Below are 6,151 nucleotides of genomic sequence, written 5' to 3'. Positions count from 1 at the left end.
GGCGCAGCGCCGCCGCCCGGGGAGAGCCGACAGCGCTGCCGCATCTGGGGCTTGACGGGAGGAATTTACAGCCCTGCACCGAGACGCGGTTCGGCGGGGGGGGGGGCGCGAAGATCCCCCCGGGTCCTAGAGGGAGCTCGGGGCGGGGCAGGCGGCAGCCAGGCGGGAGGCGGGAAGCGGCGAAGCGGCGCGAAACGTCGGCGCCAAGCCGCGGAACGCGGGCGATGCCCAGCGCCGGAGAAGGGAAGGCGAGCCAAGGTGGTCGTCAGGCGCCCAGCCAGCCCAGCCAAGCCTACGGCACCAGACCAACAACATCCCAGCTGCCTGTGAAACAGGCAAATCACATTACTGCAGGAGTAAGCAGCAGCCGGCTAGAGAGCAAAGGCAAGCTGAGCCCCAAAGTCAAAGGCCTTCTGAAAAAGAAAGATCACCTTCTGATGCTGAAAAGGGCAGGAGGGGAAAGCTAAAGGAACCCCTTTTGGGAGAGAGTAGGCACAGAGAAGACCCTGCTCCTTCCAGGCCAAACTATGCTGGAATGTTCTGCTCACTGGCCAGAATGCTGGGATGAAAATATTGTCGCATACGGCCCCAGTCTCCCAATGGTGCAAGACTCCAGGGGTTCCAGGTGCTTAGCCAGAGTTTGGTTCTCCAGAAGAAGGTTGCCTGGTCAGTTCAACAACTGAATCCTCCATGAGATTTTAACCCTTGCTGGATCCAGGACCCCAAGGGCCTCGGGCATCATACAGGCTAACCCCCACCCACTCACAAACATATAAATTGGGGGCCAGGGGTCCGGATTGGCCCTGATTCAGGCAAGTTCCTCCCTGCTTCCTTGGCCACCACTCTTCAGTAAGGATACCTCTCAGGAAATAAAAGAGACCTGTCTCTTAAACAACCCACTGGACAGGATCCCCAAGGACGTCCTCTATGGGGAGCTGGCCTCCAGCACCAGGGCAATTGGCAGATCAACTCTGTGTTAACAAAAATGTCCGCAAATGTGACATGAAGGCCGGCAACTTCAACATCACTGTGTGGGAATCCTTTGCAGACGACCGTGGTACCAGTCAAGTTCATAGCAGTGATGGGGGCGGGGGGGGGCGGGGACGACCACTGGGAAGAGTGCAAAGCAAAGAACTGCTGCAGTGCATCTGCAGCAGCACAACTGGACGCCTTAATCTGCCCCAGCTGCAACAAAACATATCTGTCCTGTATCAGTCTCTACAGCCACAACAGATGCTGTAACCTTCCTACTGCTTGATCTGACCCCCAAAGGCACACTCCTCCATTGTTTCCTGGGACAGAGGGAAGCCAGCCATTTTGGTCTCTGGTAGGGATGAAGGGGCCTCCACTGTAGGCAACTCTGCTGGGCTTTGGAACAAGGATTTATTCTCTGTCTTGTCCACTCTTCTCCAGGGCGTGTCTGCAAGGGAGGCTGGGAGCCCTGAAGACATCCAGGGACAATGATTTCTGAAACAGCTCACAGCTTCCCACAAGCCCCCCCCCCCGCCACCCCTAGAGCAGCTTCCTGTCCTGATGGTTTGCTACTGGTGTGCGCTTGCCCTCTCTGCTGGTCACTGTCACCTTTGTGAAACAGCGTGAGCTGAAGCCTCCGTCCAACCCATTTTGGGCAGGACTAGGAGGAGGGAAGGAAGGCACTTTGTCCCGAAAACCAGACCTGTACAAACAATGGCATTAAGGCCATTGGTTTATGTTCGGTTTTTGAAATTCCTGCATTCCAGCACTTTTTAGTTCACATAATAGCCTTAAACGAGAGAGAGCTAGAAACTTGACATTCACTTTCCATCCTCTTTATTTAAAGTGGGTCTATATGGTCTGGTTCACATTTTTTAATATCTAGAAATATCCTATGTAAGGGATTTCAATGATAAAAACATTAGAAAAGCTTATATTTGCTAGTGAAAGGTTCTCTGCATAAAGCGCTTATCATTCCAAGGCCACAATCCTGCACAGAGTTAAACACCCAGACTACAATCCTGTGTGCACTTCTCTGGAAATAAGTCCCATTGAATTTGAGTGGGGATTATTTCTGATTGAACACGTTTAGGATTGCTCTGCACAGGACACTGAAATCCATTGTTATGACACAGATCTTTGGGTAGAAGCATGGAGGACCTTACATACTGTTGACGCGTATTTGTGACTTTCCTTTTGAATCAGAGCCATTTAACCATTATAAATGCAAATGTGTATGCTTCTATTTTCCAAATACTTCACTTCTCAGATGTATGTCTGAGCACAATTCCCCTCCTTTAAGCACGTATTGGAAGGAGAGTTGGTGGTGGTGCTGAGGGGCACACGCCTCGCGTGCATCTGATTCTCCTCAGCGCTGCCTGCCTCCGCTTCCTGTCCTTTTGCTCATCTGCACCACAGACAAGGCAAAGTGTGAGGCCAAGGCAGCCAGAGGGTTGCCCAACATCACATTTCACCCCTATTTTTAGAGAAATTTTAAACACATTTCTGGTTTAGTGCTAAAGTGTCAGCTCAGAAGTGTAAGTGCCATCATCCTCCCATTTTAGAAAAGAGCTAGAATGGCCAAACTCATTTAACTTATGTTCAGAATACTGATTCCCCAGTCCTGCAATCATGTTAGTTGCTCTTTGAGATGCTTTAGCTCTAACCTGACTTTCCTCTTCAACATTGAATACACAATGACAGATGAGACTTGCCTTGCGCCTGTTAAGAAGACTTAAGCGGATGCTTCCAAAAACTGTATTTTCTCCTTCTTTCATCACATTGTTGGCTCAAAATTATGAAACTGCTTCAATCTGCACATTTAACACTTCACATAAATTACTTGTTTTTATGTGCACAATCAAGACTGCAATGTGACCAGGTGTACATTTACTTTGCTTGTGTGAACAGAAAATTCGCATGCATTGTTACATATGCAAGTTGGGTCTGCTTCACATCACTGATAGCAGATTCCTTCCCTTTAATCATAGCTACAAGGCTGAAGTTGATTCTCAGTTCCCATTTCTTCTGATTCAATGCAGCGTTGCTTAAGTACCCTGAACAAAGGTTGCATGAACACACAGACACACACTGCTCCCCAAAATAAGTTTCATTGTCGCAATGAAGTACATACAACCTTCCTTGTTCACTTTTTGTACCCCTTACATAGCCATTCTTATAACATTGGCTGTTTGCTGTAATATGTGATTCCCAACAGCTTTGGGTAAAGTAAATAGATAAATTAAAATTCAAGATGATGAAAGGAAGTGATATGGTAGCTTTCCATGTTAGGTTTCGCTCTTGCTTTATAATATGTGTGTGAAGTGCATTTTCCCCCAATTATCATTCCCATATTCATAAAGTTATGAAATGCATCCTGTTCCTTAGAGGCCTGTCTCCTCAGTCACTTGCCACTGTCATAATACGTGGAGGGAAGGATGCAGGTCTGAATGTGAATAGCCAGCACATGCCTTGGAGCCAGATGAGATTTCTGCATATATATATATATATATATATATATATATATGAAAACTCCTCTGTCCTCCACACACAGAGATGTGTGAGGGCTCTAACCCAGTGGTTCTCAAACTTTTTTATTGATAAGAAATACGCTGGAAAACAAAAGGAAACAACTCATAGCAATCTTTGATTTATAGCATAGAACACAACTACATTATTATGTGATCAGGGGACACCCAGAAAGTATCAAACAATGCAGCTGCATAAGAACATGAATCTGGACAAAAAAAAGTTGTCGGAGCCCGAGCACGATTCAGAATCACCTGAGCACAAAAAAGTAAAATTAAAAATCAACCCCCCACCAAAACCAGGCGATTGCTATAACTTGTAAAAAATCCCCCCAGATGGGCATGTAGCCCCCCCAAAAAAGAGGACATGTGCAGGATTTCCTTTTTCTTGTTTGCTTTGTTACACAAGAAAATCTTTAATAAAAACTAATTAAAAACAAATCAAAACAAGGATTGTCCTCAGTATCACTTGATGCTCTTGCTCTCATTTTGAAAAGATATCTATCCATATTCTGCAAATAATTTTATATATACTATACTATACTATACTATACTACACTACACTACACAATATTGAAATGTTTGTTTCTTTGACTGTCCTAGAATCTTCCAGGCACATGTGCCATCAAAGTATTGGTGCTGACCTTTAAAGCCCCAAATGGTCTCGGACCAGAATACCTGAAGGAGCGTCTCCACCCCCATCTTTCAGCCCAGACACCGAGATCCAGCACCAAGGGCCTTCTGGCAGTTCCTTCCATGCGAGAAGTGAGGTTACAGGGAACCAGGCAGAGAGCCTTCTCGGTGGTGGCGCCCGCCCTGTGGAACGCCCTCCCATCAGATGTCAAGAAGATAAAGAACTACACAACTTTTACAAGACATCTGAAGGCAGCCCTGTATAGGGATGTTTTACTATGTTTTTACATGTGCTGTAAGCAGCCCAGAGTGGTATTATTATTATTATTATTATTATTATTATTATTAGGAGAAGGGTTGGAAGATTGTATTTTGTGACAATCCTGTAAAATCCAACGTTAATATTACAAGGAACATTTCCCAATACCAGGGGCGCCATCTAGTGGGGGCTGGGAGCCAAGGCCCATCTCCAAAATTTCCAATATCCCACAGCCTGCCAGCCCCATTGGGTCTTCCTGCGGCTAGTGGAAGGCTGCCCCAGCCTGCATGGTGTCCGGAAAAGCAGTGGGGACTAGTGTGCTTCCACTGCGTCAGGTTCCACTGGCCTGCACAGCATCTTCCGACGCTGCGTGAAGGGGTGATGCATGTGTGAAGGGGTGTTACGCACATATCAGTACATAAGCCTAGCGCTCTTCCCTGTGAAGAGAGAGTCTGTGCTAAGCAGCCTCCTCTTTGTGCAAAGGAACTTAGTACATGTCTGTCACTCCATGCAGAGAGAGCCTTCCCCTTTGCTGAATGTGTGGCCAATGGGAGTTAGCCTGTGAGGGCTAACACAAATGCTATAAGCCTTTTAATGCTGATTAAGCTTCAGGTTAAAATAAAATAAAAATTAATATTTTGGGGCTTTCCTTCTAAGCAACTACATACCAACAATAATATTCACAGGGGTTTCCTTCAACCAGGGGTGGCAAATCCCTTGGGGCCATGGATCTATGGTCAACTTTCTGGGGGCCTCATGTCCAAAAGGGTGTGGCCAAAATGGGCTTTTAAACAAGTTTAAAAGACAAACCAGGCACAAAACTAACAATAGAATCTCAGTAGGAGGCTTGCAGAAGTGGTTAGTGTGTGTATCACACCCTGCAACATTCTTCAGGGACATTTCTCCCTCCCTCCCTGACCCTCCTCAACCTCCCTGCAGAACATTTCCTACCAGAGGAAGGGTGAGTGCCACCACCTCTACACCAACGGCACACAGCACATGCCCTCCACTGTCCTGAGAAAACCCCTAATCCCAATTTTATTTTATTCTTTGGTAGATTTACGAAAAGAAAAGCACACACCAATAAATTTTAGACAGGGGCAAGATTAGACACACACACACAAAACAGTTTTTAAATCAAGGCTCCTTGTTTCTTTCTCCTCTGCCTTTCTTCCCACCCATGGTGGTCCTGCCCCTCTGCCTGCCCCTCAGAGCCAGTGTGTCCCATAGGGCTGGGCCACAGCGGCAGCAGACCCCTCCCCCATGCTCTCCAGCAACCGCTACAAGCTGCCCAAGGGAGGAGGCCAGCAGCTGTGTTCATGGGTCCCACATCTGCCTGGAGTTTTGTGCTCGACAAAATAAGTGTTGGCTTGTTCTACAAATTGTAGAACATGAAGTGTTTCCCAACCGGAGAAGCCAAGCTACTCCTTTACTGGTTTTAAGGCAGAACTGGGTAAATTTATGAAGGGTTTTCAACTGTGTTTATTCTGGCATGTCAATTGCTAGCCCATAAGTTAATGGAAGGCACCTTCATGTCCACATCCTCATGTGGGTCACCACCTTTCTCTGAACATGGCAGCCACAATTAGAGACAGGCAGGACGTGTGGCAATGTGACACCGCACCCCTGTGAAATGATGTTTCTGAGCAACTTGTTGAGTGGGTTTAGTTTCAGAAGCCTGGTGCGTTAAACCAGGGGTCCTCAAACTACAGTCCAAGGACCAGATCCAGCCCGCCAGGGTCCTGAACCCGGCCCATCC

Source organism: Podarcis pityusensis, assembly GCF_964106645.2.
Source record: "Podarcis pityusensis genome assembly, chromosome: 7".
In the NCBI taxonomy this organism is placed as follows: Eukaryota; Metazoa; Chordata; class Lepidosauria; order Squamata; family Lacertidae; genus Podarcis; species Podarcis pityusensis.
This window is presented reverse-complemented; position numbering follows the sequence as displayed.